The following is a 21,371-nucleotide window of genomic DNA, read 5'->3' as shown; positions in this document are numbered from 1 at the left end:
AACGTTCTCAAGGTGTACAACTTAGGTCAGTTTATACATGGGTTACAATGATAGTTGAATACATGACAGCATCGAAAGCTAATGTGCCCTGGATGACAAAAGAAATACAATTTAAAATAAAGCAGAAAATCATCATTGTAGGCAGTCCCTTGCAATTGAGGAAGACTTGCTTCTACTCTAAAAGTGAGTTCTCAGGTGACTGAACAGTCCAATATGAGAATTACAGTGTCTGTCACAGGGTGGGACAGACAGTCTTTGAAGGAAAGGGTGGGTGGGGAGTGTGGTTTTCCGCACGCTCCTTCTGCTGCCTGTGCTTGCTTTCTGCATGTTCTCAGCGACGAGATTCGAGGTGCTCAGCGCCCTCCCGGATGCTCTTCCTCCACTTAGGGCAGTCTTGGGCCAGGGATTCCCAGGTGCCGGTGGGGATGTTGCACTTCATCAAGGAGGCTTTGGGGGTGTCCTTGAAATGTTTCCTCTGCCCAGCTGGGGCTCGCTTGCCATGTGGGAGTTCTGAGTAGAGCGCTTGCTTTGGGAGTCTTATGTCGGGCATGCGGATGATGTGGCCCGTCCAATGGAGCTGGTCTAAAGCAGAAAAATAAGGCTAATGACAATGTCAGGTGCAAGATTCAGTTAATAACCAGAAAGATTATGGAAAGTACAGCAGTGAATTGAAAAAGTTAACAGCTAGGGAAAAAATTGGACCTATTAAGGACCCAAAAGAAAATCTTCATGTAGAGGCAGAAGACATGGCTAAAGCATTAAATGGGTACTTTGTATCTGTCTTCACAAATGAAGCAGATGATGTGAAGGTTACACTAAAAGAGGAGAGGGAAGATATGAACAGGATAATAATAGATAGTAAAGATGCACTAAAAAGACTAGCACTACTGAAGGTTGGGCGAGAAAATCGGTAGGTTAGCACCTCTCGTTAACGCCTGGGGGGTGCTAAGGGGTTAGCGACCAGGTGTGCGAATGCAGTGACACCTGCTAACTCATAGCGCCGGGGCCTCCAGCACCTCGCAGATTATGACATCATAAAGTGCACAGTATTGCGTTATCGCGCCGGATGAAAAATTGACTTCTGTAATCGCTTTGCGCCGACAACACCAACAAGAGGAGGCGTTATGAACTCGGCTGACCACTTGGGGAGCGGTAATTAAAGGGAATGGTTTTCAGCTTGCGCAACCTTTATTATTTGCACCAGTCTGGTGCCTACGCAAAGTTTTTCATGTTTCACTGGTGCATGGATTAATCAAGGAGAGCCAGCATAAATTTGTTAAAGGCAAATCGTGTCTGACTAACTTGATTGAATTCTTTGATGAGGTAACAGAGAAGGTTGATCAAGGTAGTGCAGTAGATGTTGTATATATGGACTTTCGGAAGTCATTCAACAAAGTACCACACAGGAGGCTTGTTAAGAAGATGGAAACCCATGGAATTACATAGAAAGTGGTGGTATGTATATGGAATTAGCTCAGTGACAGAAAGCAGAGGATGGTGGTAGATGAATATTTTCAAACTGGTAGGTGGTTTGGTAGTGGTGTTTCCCAAGGGTCAGTTTTGACTCCATTACTCTTTTCCATTTTTATAAAATTGGGTGCAGGGAACAGCATTATAAAGTTTGCAGATGATACAATAAGTGGCAAAATAGTAGATAGTGATGATGTGGTTGTAGACTTCAGGATGACATAGACCAGATAGTAAAATGACCAGATGCACGACAGATGGAGTTTAATGCGGAGAAGTGTAAACTGATACACTTTTGAAGGATTAATATGGAAAGACAGTATACTATAAATGGTACGATTTTGAAAAGTGTAGCTGAGCAGAGAGACTTTGGTGTCCATTTACACAAATCCTTAAAGGTGGCAAGGCATAAAAACAGAAAATTCTGGAAATCTCAGCGGGTCAGGCAGCATCTGTGGAGAGAAAAACAGAGTTAACGTTTCAGGTCGACGACCCTTCGTCAGAACTGATGAATGTTCAAAAAGAACACATTCGTAAGAAGCACTGAAAGTGGGAGGGGAACAAAAGGGAAGGTCTGTGATAGGGTGGAAGGCAGGAGAGATTAGAGAGACAAAAAGGATGATGGGCCGAATTGAAATGGTAATGGCAGGTGTTAGAAAAAGGTTGGCCTAGATAGGGTGTGAATGGCGGAATAATGACCACCTACCATTGGAGACAAAGAGAAAAAATATATAAACTCGGGAGGAGGGTTGGGGTGGGGGGTGAGGATTGGGGAGATTGGGGAAGGAGGGTAGGGGAAGGGAGCCAATGATGGGCAGAGGTTATGCTCTGAAATTGTTGAACTCGATGTTGAGTCCAGAAGGCTGTAAAGTGCATAAACAAAAGATGAGGTGCTGTTCCTTGAGCTTGCGTTGAGCTTCATTGGAGCAATGCAGGAGTCCGAGGACAGAGATATCAGAGTGGAGTGGAGAATTAAAGTGATAGGCGACCGGAAGCTCAGGGTCACATTTACAGACTGAACGGAGGTGTTCCACAAAGTGGTCGCCCAATCTGCGATTAGTCTTCCCAATGTAGGGGAAACCACATCGTGAGCAGCGAATACAGTATTCTAAATTGAAAGTCAGTCTAATCTCTCCTGCCTTGTTTTCCTGCCTTCCACCCTATCACAGACCTTCCCTTTTGTTATTTCTTCCCCTGCCCCTTTCAGTGCTTCTTACGAATGTGTTCTTTTCGAACATTCACCAGTTCTGACGAAGGATCGTCGACCCGAAATGTTAACTCTGTTTTTCTCTCCACAGATGCTGCCTGACCCGCTGAGACTTCCAGCATTTTCTGTTTTTATATCAGATTCCAACATCCACAGTATTTTGCTTTTGTAAGGTGGCAAGGCAATTTGTTAAGGTGGTTAAAAAAGCATATGGGTTATTGGGTTCATAAATAAAGGCATAGAATATAAAAACAAAGAGATCATGCTAGAACATTCTAAATCACTGGTTGGGCCTTAGCAGGAGTATTGTGGACAATTTTGGGCACCACATTTCAGGAAAGATGTAAAGGCCTCAGGAAAGGTACAGAGGAGGTTTACCAGGATGTTACCAGGGATGAGGGATTTCAGTTATGAGGAGAGGTTGGAAAGGTTAGGACTGTTCTCCCTTGAACAGAAAAGTTTAAGAGACGACCTATCAAGATGATGGGAGGTTTGATAGAGTAGGTAGAGAAAAGCGATTCCCTTAGGCGAGTAGGTCAATAACCAGAGGTAATAAATTTAAAATCAATGGCAAAAGATCTGGCGGGGAGATTTTTTTCACTCAGAGAGTCGTTGGTATGTGGAGCGCTCCACCTAAAAAGGTGGTGGAAGCTGATTCCATAAATAATTTTAAAAGGGAGTTGGACAGGTACTTAAGGATGAGGGTTACGGACAAAAAGCAGGGGCGTGGGACCAAGCTTGACCGCTCTTTCAAAGAGCCAGCATAGGCATGATGGGCTGAATGGCCTCCTGCTGTGCTGTAAGTTTCTATGATTCTATGATTTCTATGAATTTTGGCCATTCGATTTTAGTACTTTAATCTTGCATTGATAGGGCTTCTACTAGTTCAGCAAACTAAATACAGTAAACAAAATGAGAAAAAGCTGGAAACACACAGTGGGTCAGTTAACATTTGTAGAGAGAACATAGTCAACATTTCAAGTTCTTACCCTTCAGAAATGAAAAACATGTTAATAGAATCAGAAGAGGAAGGAGAGGAGGGGGAAACAAACAAAGTAACACACGGTGAAAAACACGAGTGGAATGATTGTCAGATGAGGTAAAGAATCATCTCAGTTTGTCGATGGAAATAAGCATTAAAGAAACTTAGGCCTAGAAATTGGCCCACTTATCGCCACGAGTTTTCACCGTGATCTGGTCTAAATATGGCTGCTGCCACTACCTGTGGTGCGGGAGTCAGCAGCCACCATTTTGGTGGCCTTAGCGATGCCGATAGCACCGCTGGTCCTGGACATGTAAATGAAGAGTGAGGACATCAGTCGCCATGCTCATCGGGTAACTCTAATCTTAGCGTTGAGTTCAGCACTGGGTCCTAAGCTCGACATGAAAACCCAGCGTTCAGTTGACTGACAGGCATGCAGCACCTCTTAAAGGGACACACACATAGAATCATCATAGAAATAATAGAAATCTACAGCACAGAATGCGGCCATTTGGCTCATCGTGCACATGCCAGCCAACAAAGAGCTATCCAGCCTAATCCCACATTCCAGCTCTTTGTCCGTAGCCCTGTAGGTTCCGGCAATTCAAGCGCATCTCCAAGTACATTTTAAATGCGATGAGGGTTCTTGCCTCTACCATCCTTTCAGGCAGTAAGTTCTAGATGCCCACTGTTAGCGTGAATGTTTTCTCAGAAGAATCACTCAACACTCAAAGTCGGTTCCAACGCCAATGTGGCCTTTATTAACGCTCAACGGCGAGGAAGTCTCAGGACTGTATCCAGGCTTCTCTCCACAGAACAAAGGGTTACATGGATTTTTATATGTTTCACAACAGTTACTCAGCCCATCACGGCTGGACACAATCCAATCATAACGATTATAGATTACATATAGGTTCTTTTAACCCAATAGAATTCCCCTGGTGCCTCAAGAACTGCATGTTCGGTTTTTGTTAGCTCGGGCTGATTAATGACCTTGTTATAGAAGATAGGTTCTCTCCTTATCTCTTTCTTCCTGGGGAAATAATTGGTTTATTATTCTTATCTTGTATCCAAGGCATTCCTGGTAGTGGGCCTCACAGGGTCATTGCTCGGTCATTGCTCAGTCAATAGTTCACAGCTTGACTACCTGATTTCCCATCATGCCTGGGCAGCCATTTTATGTGTGGCCACTTTAAACTTATATGAGTTTAGATATATTCAGCAGGTGCCTAATGCCTCGTGTTTTGATATATTCTGCAGGTGCCTACTTCCTACAACAATTCCCCCTTTCGGTAAAGGGACTAGTCCTAGTCCCCTTTTAACCGACCGTTCTACCTTTCCTAGATTTTTGTGCACGGCCCGGTACTCCCTGCCTCAACGTGCTGGCCAGTCATGCGGTTTCAGGAGTCCCGGTTGCTTAAATCAAATTGACAAAGGCCAAATCCTTCTGCCCCTTCATTAGACAGGCTTGTTTAGTATTTGGGGACTGGTCATGGGTCCCTCTTCATTGTGCTTGGTGTCTGCATGCCTGGCAGGCCATTATGCCCCATGTTATCGCTAAGATCAATTGTATCCCGACCAGTATGTGTGAAATTATTCGAATCCAAGGATGGATGTTCACATTTATTCCCCAGTCCCAGACCTTTCTCCACCAACTCTGACTTTGTAAGTCTACATCGATATCTTCTTCCAGTACTTTGATTTTAGTTTGCAGTTGGTGGTAGAGCTTTACGGATTGACCCACTCTGAGCCTCAACTCTCGTAATACTTCGGTTAGATGTGGGATAGGGACCTGATCTGGCTCTTCATAATCCTGTAAATGATCATGGAGCTGATCGGTTACCTCAATAACTTCGGATTTCCGGCGCCTAACCTGGATGATATGCGCTTGCCCGATCGTGACAGGTCGTAGTGGCGTAAAGCAAAAGTTTGGCTGTGGTATAGGGCACTGCAGGTTATTATACTGGTATGAACGCTCTGTGGTAGAGACGCAGTATCTTTCTTTTCCTCCATAACCTGCCCTCGCGAAGTGCCTATGTGCAGGCACTATTTCTAGTACACACCCGTCGGTTCGGTTAAACCTGCACTCGTCTAGCTCACCTCGGCCTACCGGGTGAGGGCATACTGTGATCCCTCCCCCCCCCCCCCTTTGCTTGCAATCTGTTAGAGAAATCCCGGTAAGTATGTTGTTTCGACCAACGGCAGAGGTGGTGGTCAGATCGTAACGCATGGAGACATTTTCCCGTATTACTCCGATATTCTCTAGTTGGTATAGGGGGAACGGCCCTGAGTCCGGCGTGGCTATAGGGATCATCAGGACTATCCCTATCCCAGTATTCCTACCCATCTGGCAATCTGGAATTGCTGGGTATACTCGGGTCAGTCCCTTCAGAGTACAATTATCCAGTGTCCCCCTCTGGTTAGCCAACTGAGCCAGATGTGAACTGTCTATCCAATCGGGTACTTCCCCGGGTTGGATCTGGTCGAGATTGTGGCGGATCTGTCCCACCATCCACAGACCATAAGCGTGACAGAGTTGCCCCTGTCTTTACTTTCCTGTATCTTCTTTTTCTCTATCAATGAGGTGATTGATGGTTTTGGCGTGAGCTTCCAGGACTGAGATGCCATCCAACTGGATTTCGGCTCCCTCCTTTCCTAGGTTGGCTTGGTCTTCCTGGTTTTGCTCCACCCTCTCTAATAATCCCTTCATCACCCCTCTAAGCTGTTCCACCCTCTCATTTAACCCTTGTATGTCTATCGAGTTTATTACGGAGGTCCCTGTATTGAAAACGGTGGCAATATCATTAACTATTTCCCTCTTGACCCTGGGGGCTGACCCCTGTCCCCGGAATCTTCTGGCAGCCATTGCATCGGCAGCCTGCTGCATTACAACTTTACTTAATACATTGTACATTTTCCTTGACTGTTCTGTACAGTATTCCGGCATCTGGATTCCTGAAATATTGATCAGAACAGGCACAATTTCATGTTTAACATTATCATACAATAATTCCCCTTCGTTGTATATTACAATCCCATTTTCTGGTCCCTTAGTAGTTATGGGACAAGGCAGTTCCTCGGGCAATGTAGTGGTTCTTATGGGGCGCGGTGTCGGAGGGTGTGAGAAACATACATACAATGATATTGCAGCTGCCCCCACCTCCTCGTAGTACCCACACAGCCCCACTCCCTTTTTGCGGATGACTGATTGCTGGGATTGTCCCGGAGGCGCGCAAATTATGCCGAAAGTACATTCATCAGGCCCTTTGACATCCCTTCGTTTAATGCAGCTGCTCCTTATACCCGTGGAGCACTGTACACATACTCTTATTCTTATTAGGATTCTTATTAGGATTCACTTGTAACCATGCATTAAAATAAGTCCTGTCCTTGCTCCAGTCCTTGGCTGCTGGCATGCACATTCCATTCGTTAAATTAAACAAGACTCCATAGTTCATGAAGTTGTTTATTTCCTGAGTGCGCTGCAATCCGTCGGTGTCGTCCAGGGTACGTGCCTGTCGCAGGGCTATCCATATTACGAGGAGTGCCGTTCGTATTCCCATTCTGGTAGGTATTATCTGTAATTTTAAACAGACGGCCTGGTCGTCACCAGGGGTTAGGTTTTGCTCTACGAGTATCCCTGTCACCCTGCGAAATCAGAAGCACAAGGTTATAATTTCGAGTTGAATCTGTGGGGCGTGCGCCCGTGTCTTTACCCACTTAAATATTACCCAAACTCCTATTATGACCAAGGCCAAAGCTATTCCTCCGAACGTCGTTGTCTGCTTTACCGTTAGGTTGGGTTTGTGGACTACATCTTCCCACCGTAGGGTACATTGGCTCTATTGCCATAGGTGATGGTGCTATGGCTGCGCACTGCACTATCCGTCTAGTCCCGTTATCTCTTCCAGCCTGTTTATCTTAGCTTTTAACACTTCAATTTGTTTTATTGAGTATCTATTTCTATATTGTATCAGGCAAGTATTATTACATAAGCTAGTTCTGTTTTTATTTTTGTTTCCTCTGTTAGGTGAGTCTTTTTTTTTCGATTAAGAAATCCAAACTAATAATGTTCAGTATCTTAAACGGCTGTCAATAGAAAGGGTTATTTCCTTTCCAGGTTTGTAAGAAGACCTGATGTCATTACGTGACTTCACGTAATCATCTGAAAAAAAAAGTCTTTGTGCTTTCAAAACTTACTTAGAAATTAGGAATCCGTTAAACAGCATAAATAATAAAAATCTTCTCATCAGGGAAGACGGCATTTTAGAGTAAACTCCAATGTTTTCTTAACTTCTAATTCAAGTACTTGCCAAATAAATTTTTTTTTAATTGATATAAAACAAAACCACACATTTTTAATCGCAATTTTGTTTACTGAAATTCAATTTTGTTTTTTTTTAAATTTCTCTCTCAGCACAAAATCTAAACTTCTTTGCCAGTTCCATTTTCTATAAGAATTTAAGAATTCAGTAAGATTCTCTAATCCCCAGTTTTTTTTTTCTGTGCTGAGTTCGCATAGCTTAGATCTTCAAAACCTCCCTGCTTGTTTAGACTGTTCAGGACTTTTCTTGATAAACACTGTCCATTTTGGAAATTTTACCTCTTCCAATTTTTTTTTCTTTTTCTAATTAAACCAATATCTTTTTCACAGCAAACATCAACTAGTATTTAGTAAGTTATGTCTTTTTCCATCACAAACACATTTTGTTTACTTTCAAAGTGGCGTCTTTATCTTTTTCTTTTTTTTTCATAACTGGAATGGAGACCAGCTTTGAGGGTTTGAGGGCTGCTTTTCGTTATCTCAAAATGCTCCAGTTTCAAAGTCGTTACTAAAGCTTGCTGTTTTTAACATTTTCCAAAAGTCCCTTTTACACCTTCGCAGATAGCTCGCCACTCGCCCAGGACTTTGACCTGATCAGATTTAATTTAATCTTTTTCTTTTTTGAATCCATCTCAGTATTTTCTGTGCCTCTCTGAATATCTCAAAATCCCAATTCAAACTTTGTAATTTCAATCTTTTTTTTTGCTAGAAGCTCTTTTTTTTTTTAAAGCATTCTTTTTCTCATTCCGAGACTAAATTTATGTCTTTCAACCCAATCAATCATTGCATGTTTTCTTTCGACAAGTAAATTCTTTTTTTTTTAACCACCGGGACCATGTATTTTTTATCTTTTGCTCAACAAACCTATCCTTTGTATATTTCCTAGCTCTGTAACTTATCATCCGAATCATCCGAATAAATCCACACCTGCGTTTCTAACTTAAAATGTCTGAAAACTTCCCACATACAGGACAACACTACAAAGGGTTAGCTAAAATAAACAGACACTTGCATTCCTCTTCCAACCAGGCTTTCAGAAACATGACAACATAAAAATTAATTCTGCAGTCACAAAATCACACAGGCACTTCTCATTTAAAACAGACGTTCACAAAAGTCTCTCTTCTTTCCTATTAATCTTTTTTTTTTTAGCCGGCTCTATTCCTCTTCCATACTTCACTTAAGACAATTACCGTCAGTTTTTGTTTCTTAGCTTCCTATGTTAATTTACATGAGCTCGCAGTATCAAGACCACAGCCTTTTTTTTCTTTTTGACTTTCCGTTCCTTCTCCCACCATTCCCGTTGGGCTGCTTGCAGGTCCTGTGTATCCCACCCTGCTCTAATCATTTTCTCGATTTGTTTCTTTTGCTTTTCCGCCAGATGGTGGATAAGGGACCCTTCTGATCCCCACTCGAGTTTACTTGCTTTCATGGCCATTCCTGGGTAGGACTAGATCCGTTAGGTATCTACTCTGAGGTCCGCTTTCTACCTAGCATAACTTGTAGTAAACCGTGTCCTAGCTACTGTCAGGTCACAAGTTCTGCTGTTACACAGACTTATACAATTCTTAAAACGCGTTTAAGCAATTCCCGCAGTGCTCTACGTTAACCTTAATGACTACCTACCACCGCTCTTGCCCGTTGGTCCGACCCTGTTCACAGGTTTGGATTCCGTTAGCCGCTGCACACCGCTTGGTTCTACCCCGGGCTATATTTCTAATTACACTACTGGGTCCGGAAGATGTCTTTCAGTATCACGATCCCACGGTCTAAGTGTGTTCCCTACGCCTACTTGGTTCCTGGCCGTCACGTGGGACAAAAGTCCTCTTAATTCAGGCTCAGGCTAGGCGTTTGAAATATTAGACCGTCTCCTCGTGTCGATCAACCAGCTTCCACCTTCCGCACCCTTTATAATTAAAAATCGTTTTTTATACTCACCCGGGTTTTTCCAAGGGCGTCCAGCGACTCCAGGAAATCCTGCCGACTACGCCACTGTTAGCGTGAATGTTTTCTCAGAAGAATCACTCAACACTCATAGTCAGTTCCAACGCCAATGCGGCCTTTATTAACGCTTAGCGGGGAGGAAGTCTCAGGACTGTATCCAGGCTTCTCTCCACAGAACAAAGGATTACATGGATTTTTATATGTTTCACAACAGTTTACTACAGTTACTCAGCCCATCACGGCTGGACACAATCCAATCATAACGATTATAGATTACATATAGGTTCTTTTAACCCAATAGAATTCCCCTGGTGCCTCAGGAACTGCATGTTCGTTTTTTGTCAGCTCGGGCTGATTAATGACCTTGTTATAGGAGATAGGTTCTCTCCTTATCTCTTTCTTCCTGGGGAAATAATTGATTTATTATTCTTATCTTGTATCCAAGGCATTCCTGGTAGTGGGCCTCACAGGGCCATTGTTCGGTCATTGCTCAGTCAATAGTTCACAGCTTGACTACCTGATTTCCCATCATGCCTGGGCAGCCATTTTATGTGTGGCCACTTTAAACTTATATGAGTTTAGATATATTTATCAGGTGCCTAATGTCTAGTGTTTTGATATATTCTGCAGGTGCCTACTTCCTATAACACCCACCATCCTCTAGGGGAAAACAATTCTCCTCTAAACCTCCTACCAATTGCTTTACCTCCATGCCCCCTGGTTATTGACCCCTCTGCTAAGGGAAACAGGTCTTTCCTCTCCACTCTATCTAGGCCCCTCATAATTTTATACATCTCACTAAGGTCTCCCCTAAGCCTCCTCTGTTCCAAAGAGAATAACCCCAGCCTATCTAATCTTGCCTCATAGCTAAAATTCTCCAGTCCAGGCAACGTCCTTGTAAATCTCCTCTGTACCCTCTCTAGTGCAATCACATATTTCCTGTAATGTAATGACCAGTACTGCATGCAGTACTCTAGCTATGGCCTAACTCGTGTTTTATACAGTTCAAGCATAATCCTGCTCTTATATTCTATGCCTCGACTAATAAAGATAAGCATTCTGTATGCCTCCTTAACCACTTTATCTATCTGTCCTGCAACCTTCAGTGATTAGTGGACATGCATTCCAAGGTCCCTCTGTTCCTCTACACTTCTCAGTGTCCTACCATTTAATGTGTACTCCCTTGCCTTGTTTGCCCTCCCCAGATACATTACCTCACACTTCTCAGGATTAAATTCCATTGGCCACTGTTCTGCCCACCTGACCAGTTCATTGATATCTTCCTGCAGTCTACAGCATTCTTCTTCATTATCAACCACACAGATGATTTTTGTATCATCTGCAAACTCCTTAATCATACCCCCGACATTCAAGTCTAAATCATTAATATATACCACAAAAAGCAAGGGACCTAGTACTGAGCCCTGTGGAACCCCACTGGAAACCGCCTTCCAGTCACAAAAACACCCATCAACCATTAGCCTTTGCTTCCTGCCACTGAGCCAATTTAGGATCCAGCTTGCCACTTTGCCCTAGATTCCATGGGCTTTTACTTTCGTGAATAGTCTGACATGTGGGACCTTATCAAAAGCCTTGCACTACATCAAACGCACTACCCTCATCAATCGTCCTTGTTATCTCCTCAAAAAATTCAATCAAGTTAATCAGACACAGCCTTCCCGTAACAAATTCATCCTGACTGTTCTTGATTAATCCATCTATTTCTAAATGAAGATTTATCCTGTCCCTCACATTGTTTTCCAATAATTTTCCCACCACTGAGGTTAGGCTGACTAGCCTGTAATTGCTCAGTCTATCTCTTTTTCCCTTTTTAAACAATGGTACAACGTTTACAGTCCTCCAGTTCTTCCGCATCACACCTGTAGCCAGAAAGGTTTGGAAAATGATGGTCAGAGCCTGTGCTATTTCCTATTTGCTTCTCTTAACAGCCTGGGATACATTTCATCAAGGCATGGGGATTTATCCAGTTTCAAAGATGCTAAACCCCTTAATACTTCCTCTCTTACTATGTTTATTTCATCTAATATTTCACATTCCTCCCTGATTGCAATGTCTGCACTGTCACTCTCTTTTGTGAAAACAAATGCAAAGTATTCATTAAAAACCATATCCACGTCTTACGCCTCCACACGCAGATTACCCTTATGGTCTCTATTAGGCCCTATTCTATCTTTAGTGAACTTCTTGCTCTTCATGTATATATAAAACATCTTTGGGTTTTCCTTGATTTTACTTGCCAATATTTTTTCATGCTCTCTCTTTGTTTTCCTCAGTTCCTTTTTAATTCAACCCCTGCACTTTCTATATTCCTCAGGTTTTCTGCAGCATTGAGCCCTCGGTGTCTGTCATAAGCTTTCCTCTTTTTTTCTTTATCCTACCATGTATGCTGCTTGACATCCAGGGGGCTCAAGATTTGTTAGTTCCACCCTTTTTCTTTTAGGGAACATACTTGCTCTGAACTCTCAGGATCTCCTCCTTGAATGCCTCCAATTGCTCTGATACTGATGTATCTTCAAGTAGCTGTTTTCAGAATGCTTTGGCTAAATCAAATCTCAGCTTAGTAAAATTGGCTTTTCCCCAATTGAGAACTTTTATTCCTGGTCTTTCTTTGTCTTTTTCCTTAACTCCCCTAAATCTAACTGAATTATGCTCACTACCACCAAAATGCACTCTCACTGATACTCCTTCCACCTGCCCAGCTTTATTGCCTAAAATTAAGTCCAGAACCACCCTCTCTCTTGTTGGTCTTGCTACGTCCTGGCTAAAAAAGTTCTCCTGAATGCATTTTAAGAATTTTGCTCCCTTTATACCTTTCACAATAATTCTCTCCCAGTTAATATTAGGGTAGTTGAAATCCCCGACTATTACTGCCCTATTGTTCTTGCACTTCTCAGAAATTTGCTTACATATTTGCTCTTCTATCTCTCTCTGACTGTTTGGGGATCTATAGTACACACCCAGCTGTGTGATTGCCCCTTTTTTGTTATTTAGTTCAACCCTTATTGCCTCATTTCATGATCCTTCTAACATATCATGCCAAACACACTTGTCTATTTTCCAGCCTTTGTTTCCTCTGCCTTCCAAACTCACTTACTAATTTTCTGCCTTCTATTTCCAGCTTTTCTCCTCTCCCTTTTGAATCTACTCTCAGGTTCCCATTCCTCTGCCAAGCTAGTTTAAACCCTCCCTAACAGCATTAGCAACCTCCCCCCACAAGCCCCCGCCCCCCCACAACTCCCGCCATGAGGATATTAGTCCCGGCTCTGTTGAGGTGCAACCCGTCTGGCTTGTACAGGTCGCAACTCCCCCAGAAACAGTCCCAATGCCTCGGGAATCTAAAGCCCACCCTCCTGCACCATCTTTCCAGCCATGCATTCATCTGCTCTATTCTTCCATTTCTGTATTGACTCGCACATGGTACAGAGAGTAATCTGGAGATTACTACCTTTTGAGGTCCTGCTTTTTAATCTCTTTCCTAGCTCCCTACAATCTGCCTGCAGGACCACATGCCTCTTTCTATCTATGTCATTTGTACAGATATGAACCACGACCTCTTGCTGTCCATCCTCCCCCCTCAGAATGTCCTGCAGCCGTTCAGTGACATCCTTGACCCTGGCACCAGGGAGGCAACATACCATCCTGAAGTCATGTCTATGGCCACAGAAACACCTGTCTGTTCTCCTAACTATCGAATCCCCTACCACTATTGCTCTTCCACTCTTCTTCCTCCCCTCCCTGTGGAGCGGAGCCACCCGTGGTGCCGTGAACTTGACTCTGGCTGCACTCCCCAGAGGAACCTTCGCCCTCACCAGTATCCAGAACTGAAAACCTGTTGGCGAACAAGATGCACTCAGGGGGCCTCCTGCCCTACCTGTCTCATCCTTCTTGTCTGGCAGTCACCCATTCCCTCTTTGCCTGCACACTCTTAAGCTGCGGGGTAACCACCTCCTGAAACGTGCTATCCATTAAGCTCTCAGCCTCAGGATGTACTGCAGTGATGCTGGCCGCCGCTCAAGCTCCAAAACCTGGAACTCGAACTGCTCTAGCTGGCAATACTTCCTGCACACATTCTTGTCCAGACCATGAGAAGTGTCACTCCTTGATTTGTTTGTGATTTTTTTCTCTCACTCCCTGCTCTCTCTGCTCTCAGGTCTCCACTGCTCCTTATACCCACACCACTCTCACTGTTCTCTCTGCTCTCGGGTTTCCACTGCTCCTTATACCCACACCTCTCTCGCCACATCGTTCAGCAGCATCTCGACTTGAGATTGTGGCCGGGATTTTGCTAGCCTCGGCGGGTCCATTGCGGGCAATGTTGGTGGCTGATCCTAATCCCGCTGCTGGCTCCATCCCGCTGTCTGAAATTAATTTCCCTTGATGGAGCTTGTTAACCCTGCCCAGTGCGTTTCCTGGCCAATTAATGGAAGTGGGTCTGTGACGACATTTGGTGACACGTCATCAGCCAATTTCCTTAAAGGGACCATGTCCAAATTTATTTTGACATTGTGCTGTAAGTATTCTACAGCATTGAGGTGCTGCAAATGCTGACTGCACTAAGGCACAGGGCTGCACCCAGGTTCGCTTATGACTCCCTCCATATGCTTATGGGGTGAGTCACAGCACACAAGGAGGTTCTCTTCTCTTCTCATGGGTCAAAGAGACATCCTCAGTAGATTAACACAGCCTGGATGCCCATTGCAGAGCAGGGCACAAGCAGGAGGATCTGGGTGCAGTGCCGCAAATGTTTCAATGATCTCAGCAGATCACAAACCGTTCATACAAAGCTACACTCAACCTCATCCTGGTGTGCCTGTCATCACATGCCCATCACTCTACCTTCCCTACCCTACTTCTGCATTCCAACTTACCTTGGACCTCCACCCATCCCTCTCTATCTATATTATCACATCCCCATCTCACTAGCCACCCTTCACAATCACCCTAGTGCAATCATACCAATTAACATCACACAAGAGTAGGCACTTGGGTGCTTTATGCAATGTTGATGTGAAGTTTCTGTTAATGTGGTGTTAAACATTGAAACTTTTATTTTCAACACTTTGTGTTCTTGAACAGATTTGTGTGCACCTTTGGAAGTGAATAAGTGAGTTGCAGTGAATGGTGAGACATAAAAGCGCTCCCCGCAATGGTGATGAGTGTGAAAGGAATGGCTTGGGCATTGTGGAGATGCTTTATGGTGTTATGAGATGGTGCCAACCTGGTGCATCATGTGGCAACCAGGGTGTCGAGTGTCAAATGAAGTAAATCTGGCCATGGTGAGGCAATCCCTGGCTTCTTGGGCAACAATATGGTTGGGTGCTGATGCCTTCTGTCCTGTGAGCATCAGTTGATTGCGGAGAAGGTTGGTGGTGTTGTTGGTGATGCCGGTGTGCCTGGTGCTGCTGGTGTTGGGGCTTATTGTGGATTCTGAGGACCAAAGTGAGAGAGTAAAATGGCACCCATGCTGATAGAATAGATGGCAGATGACATAGAGATGACAAAAACGATCTGTCAATGATGAAAGAGGTGATGATGTCAGACTGGATGGAGACATGTAAAGACTTGCAGCATGCTGAATCTGTTGTGGAAATGCAGTGAGGAAGAGCTTGTGACTAAGGGGAGATATCTCTAAGGTGGGAGCTTTTACTTTACATTTTAAGCTGTCAACTCAACTGCTGATTCAATAGCCACTGAACTCCATTGACACTGAGCTTGGCAGATGTGGTCCATGACCAGCGTGGACCCTGTGGGTGAGCTGTCAAATGCAAAAGGTAAGCTGAAACAGAGACATTTGCCAAGTGCCCAGCCCATTCAACCAGAAAAGCCAATGCAGGTTTCCACTGGGAGTGCATGAGACTGTTCTGCAGGAGGTGGAGCTCACTTCTTATGATACCCTCAATGGTTGCCTTGGTTTAAACGTTAGGTGCCACAGCTGTGCACTTTGATATCTTTCATCCATGTGAAACATTTAATGAGAGAGTCTTCTCCGCAGAATCTCTTCACGCCGCTATCCAGAATCCTCGTTTGTGTTCTCCTGTAGTTTATCATTCATTTTCTCTGCTAATCTTTTAACATGCTGCTTTGTTTAGACTGTGATTACCTCAGGTGGTATGTGGAGACTTGGCTTGGAAAAGTCAATAAGCAGTAAGGTTTGGAGGAGTCAGATTAGCATGCGTCCCTTTAAAGCTGTTAGTATGCGTTGTTACTTCACTCCATTTCTGTTCACTTCCTAGGGCCAGCTTTTAAATAGGAAAAACCATGCATGCACGGTATTTTGAATGGGCCATGGGCACCCAAAAAATAATTAAAGTGAACTTTGGTTCCTGCTAATAGTTTTCTGCTCATCTATCAGATGGGTGTTGTTTACATCTGACCCTGATAATATAGTGTATGAGTCAATTTCCTCCAATGATACAGGGCCCAAATTTGCCCAGGAGTTGCTCCATTTTTTTTTGGAGCAACTTGATTTTTCTGGAGTATCTTAAAAATCCCCATTCTGCATATTTCATTTGCGCCAGTGTAAGTGAATTAGTTAGGATTTTTTTTAAGTTTAGTTTTTTTTCAAGCCATTTAAGCCAGTTTGGACAGCTAATAGTTGCTCCAAACTAATAGGCCAGTGTATGTGACCATGTGGCCGCACAGAAAACCTTTGCAGAGAGTTAAGAAATCAGCGCAGGTAGCCAGAGATAGGTGGGGGAAGGGAAGTGGAGAGGACGTTGCAAAGCATTAAATATCTTCACAACAATATTCAAGAAGCATAAAAACCATCAATAGTAAATAAAAAATAAAACTTAAGTTCCTACCTTCCTAACTCGGCCCGGGAAGTCAGTGGCCCGGCTCCGACTCCTCTCCGACTCTCTCCAACTCCGACTCTCTCTCTGACTCCGACTCTCTTGAGGACTCTCCGAGGACTTCTCTCTTGCCGAGAGCAAGCCCAGGCTCGGCGGGCCGAATGGCCTTGTGTGCTGTAATCATTCTATGAACCCGCGACCTTGACGTTATTACTTCTGCGCTCTCACCAACTGAGCTAAGGAAGAATATACTTGCCATAGAGGGAATGCAACGAGGGTTCACCAGACTGATTCCTGGGATGGGGAAATTGCCCTATGAGGAGAGATTGAGTAGGCATATATTGTCTAGAGTGGAGAAGAATGAGAGGTGATCTCATTGAAATATACAAAATTCTTACAGGGCTTGCCAGGGTAGATGCAGGGGTCACTTTTTCAGAATAAGGGGTCAGCCATTTAGGACTGAGATGAGGAGACATTTCTTCACTCAGTGGTAAATCTTTGGAATTCTCTACCACAGTGTGCTCCATCGTTGAGTATATTCAAGACGGAGTTCAATAGATTTTTGGATATTAAGGGAATCAAGGGATATGAAGATAGTGCAGGCAAGTGGAGTTGAGGTAGAAGATCAGCCATGATCTTATTGAATGGTGGAGCAGGCTCGAGGGGCCGAATGGCCTACTCCTGCTCCTATTTCTTATGTTCTTATGTTCCCTGACGAGTTCCAGGACTTCTCTCTGAGGACTTCTCTCCAAGGACTTCCAGGACTTCTCTCTGAGGACTTCCAGGACTTCTCTCCGAGGACTGACTGCTCTCTCCGAGGACTGACTGTTCTCCCCGTGGACTGACTGCTCTCTCCGAGGACTGACTGCTCTCTCCGATGGACTTAACTGCTCTCTCCGAGGACTGACTGCTCTCTCCGATGGACTTAACTACTCTCTCCGAGCCTGTGCGGGAGGTCCCTCAGCCCTGGATAGGGGCGGGACACTTCAGGACCCATGCTGCAGGTACTCATCATCACAATCTTGGGAGGAGCTACTGTGCATGTGCGAATGCTCTACTGCGCATGCAGACAGCTGCCGGCACTCTTTTAGGCACAGAGCCCTAGCTCCGCCCACCCATGGACTCGCTACGACGCGCCAAGCCCCGGGAAAGTCGGCAGAAGGGCCAGAATCCCAGGACATCTTTTTGGCGCCGTTTGGATCGTAGGAAGTTGGCGCATCTCACGTGAGTGCGCTGAAAAAATGGGAGGGCCAAATTTGGGCCCACAGTGGTGGACAAATTTGTGGTTTCTAACAGTCTAGAGAGGCTAGTTCAAGAGTGAGGTCAATTCTGAAGAAGGACTGTGCCAGAAATGTTGCCCTGTTCTTTCTCTCCATAGTTGATGGTTGACGTGCTGTGCATTGCAAGCATTATGTGTTTTTTGTCTCTGATCCGTCAGCTCCAACAAGTATTTTACAGGTTGACAATTTTTTAGAAAGTCTCCAGGTGAACTGAGATGCTTTGTCTTAATAAAACTACGGTTTCAAGATTATGCTGTGTGAATATTTATGTATAAATGCTTAACACATTCCTTTGAAATTCCTTCTACTGATGTTTTAATGGCGGCATTAACAAGTTTAAAATAAACATTGAAATAGCAGACAAAGGAATTTCACATGGTAATTTTCAAACAGCTTAACTTCAAGACCTGTGATTCAAAACAGCTCTTCATGGTGTCATTAAAATGGATAAACTTTGAGATTTACTGATGAATATTTTACGGTTTCTAATCACTCTCTTTCATGGCAGGCAAGAGCAGATTGTACCACCATTGTGATTGCCCATCAACTCTCAACAATCAGCACTGCTGATGTTATTGCTGCCTTTGACAATGGAGTGGTCGCTGAGCAAGGAACACACATTGATCTCATGATCAGAAAGGGCATCTACCATTCCCTGGTAATGCAGCAGGTAAGCTGAAAGGGTCACCCATTTTATGCAGTGGGTCAAGGCAAACTGGCTGATGACATAAATGTATTCTAAGAATGTCTGGAAGGCCCTGTGCATAGAATTTGAGGACTATGGGGACTATCACTGCAACAGGTAGTACATGTTGGATGTTGAACTGTGCCTTTAGGTCTGATCCTAATAGATAGCAGGTTTCATTGCTAACCTCTCTGCTGAGCCAGAGTCTTCTCCATCACAGATCTTCCGAGAGGCCCAAATGGATGTCTCTATTTTGCAGTAAATTAAGAATGGGGGCTTGTTGCGGTGGGGGTGGGGGCGCAGGGTGATGGGGAGGCATAAAGTACAACTTCGGCAGGAGTTCAAAATGAGTGTAGCAGATTAGACGCATAATTTTTCTGCCATTAATTTTAATTCAAAGGAAAATTGGGCAAGTTGTATAACGGACATCCAATATGCTACCACCCATTTTGCATTCCCACAGATGTTGAATTTTACCCCCTGGTGTCTGAGGTATGGGAAGGTCTGTTAGTACGATTCTGATCTACTCTTTTTCTCACCTATTGAAAAATACAGTATTGAAGACTAGAAATTCGGTGCATTTGCGCCTCCTATTACTGCCCGGCCGCGATGCTAGCAATGACTGCCGCCATGTTTGGTGCGAGTTCAGTGACGGCGCTATAGCATTGCGTCCTGATCTCCTGCACCCGAAGGTTGTGAGGTCATCACCGCGCCCATCGCTCCATTATTGCCCCGGTCCCGAAATTCATGTTCACCCCCTGCAGCAGTATCGGGCGAAAACATCGGCAGCTACAGGAGGCACGGATCGGGCAGCAGGTCACAACCGGGGTGAAAATTAAAGGTGAGGTGGCCGGGGGGAAAACAAAGCTTACTTTGTGTTTCCCGCTGTTACTCTGTTCCCTTTGCGGGATCCTGGCCGTAATCGCTCAGCCTGGCACTCTGCTTCAGTACCAGGCTGATCACGTGGCACCTCTGTTCCCTGTTGGTCCAGGTAGGTCTGTATTCCTTCTGCAGAGTCGGTGGTGTGGGTCCTTTCCTTCAATTGAGGGACGAGGTCCTTGCACGTGGCAGCGCTAACGCGCCACCCCATTAGCGCACCTGGAAGGAAGTGGAGCACTTGATTTAGCGCTCCACTTCCTTCCGGGGCCGATAACTCGAATTTCTTGAGGAGGGCATGACTTCCGTGCCTGGCGCTAAGTTTCACGCCTCCCAGATGTTACCACCTCCAAATGGGGCGATAATGAATTTCACCTCCTGAATCTTCCACCCATCCTGCTCAGTACATGAAAAGAAAGCTCCTATATTTGTATGGATGCTCTGTTCCATCTGTAACTATAATGCAAGGTTCAAACCGTTCAAGGTCAATGTACAGTTTGAAATAAGCAAAAGACTGATTTGGCTAGTAGGACACTGGTTTGTCTTTTCACAATCTATTAACGAATTAAGCAAGATTTACCTCTGGCTACATTTGTAATTGTTCACAGCAGTTCTCAATGCCTCACATTTAAAATGTTCACCTTAGTGTTTAAATTCCTTCATGGCCTCACCTTTCCCTATTTCTGTAACCTTCTCCAGCCCTAAACCTCTCCAGCAACTTTGGTTTCCTCCAACTCTGGCCCTTTTGCATTCCCCACTCCCTTTATCCTGCCATTGGCAGCTATGCCATCAGCCATCTAGGCCCTATGCTCTGGAATTCAGGGGCACATTAGCATAGTGGTTATGTTACTGAACTAGTCATCCAGAGGAGCGGACTAATAATCCGGAGATGTGAGTTCAAATTCCACCACTGCAGCTGAGGGAATTTAAATTCAGTTAATTCAATCAATTCAGGCTGCCATCAAAGGTTTGTCACCATCCTTCACCTGCTTCATGATGACATGCAAGTCGTGATCCTGACCAACGGATCCACCACAGACCCAATTCAGTTTTGGACTGGGCTCAAGCAGGGATGTGTCATCGCACCAATGCTTTTCTTGATCTTCCTTCCTACAATGCTCCATCTCGCCCTCAGTAAGCTCCCTGCTGGAATGGAGTTAATCTACAGACAAATGGGAAATTTTTCAACCTCAGTCGCCTCCAGTCTAGATCCAAGGTCGTCCCATCCTCTGTCATTAAATTACAGTAGACAGACGCACTTGCGTCTGCGCACACTCGGAGGCCGAACTCCAAGCCATCGTCAACACCTTCACCGAAGCATATGAGAACATGGGCCTTACACTAAATATGCTAAGACAAAGGTCCTCTAACAACCTGCCCACGCCACACAGCACTGCCCCCCCCCAATTATCAAAATTCACGATGAGGCCTTGGACAATGTGGGCCATTTTCCACACCTTGGGAGCCTTCTGTCAACAAGGACAGATTTCGACGACGAGGTCCAACACCGTCTTCAGTGTGCCAGTGCAGCCTTCGGTCCCCTAAGGAAGAGAGTATTTGAAGGCCAGGATCTCAAACCCGGCACCAAGCTCATGGTCTACAGAGCAGTAATGATACTCGGGATGGTCAATAAATGCCGACTTTGCCAGCGATGACTACATCCTGTGAACGAATAAATAAAATTTAAATTCCCTCCAAAATCTCCTATAATTCCACTTCCCTTTGCTCCTTTAAGACCTTTCTTAAAACCGACCTATGACCAAGCTTTTAGTCCCCTTCTTCGCATCTCTTTCT

The 21,371-nt window shown here is 44.6% G+C and overlaps 1 pseudogene; it reads left to right on the top strand.

The window, feature by feature from the left end:
• The window catches only part of LOC139264110 (ATP-dependent translocase ABCB1-like), a 146,596-nt pseudogene that overhangs the window by 108,487 nt on the left and 16,738 nt on the right, over positions 1–21,371 (top strand).

Source organism: Pristiophorus japonicus, chromosome 5, assembly GCF_044704955.1.
Source record: "Pristiophorus japonicus isolate sPriJap1 chromosome 5, sPriJap1.hap1, whole genome shotgun sequence".
NCBI classification, from domain to species: Eukaryota; Metazoa; Chordata; class Chondrichthyes; family Pristiophoridae; genus Pristiophorus; species Pristiophorus japonicus.
The sequence above is the reverse complement of the archived record's forward strand: the minus strand, read 5'-3'. Positions and strand labels throughout refer to the sequence as shown.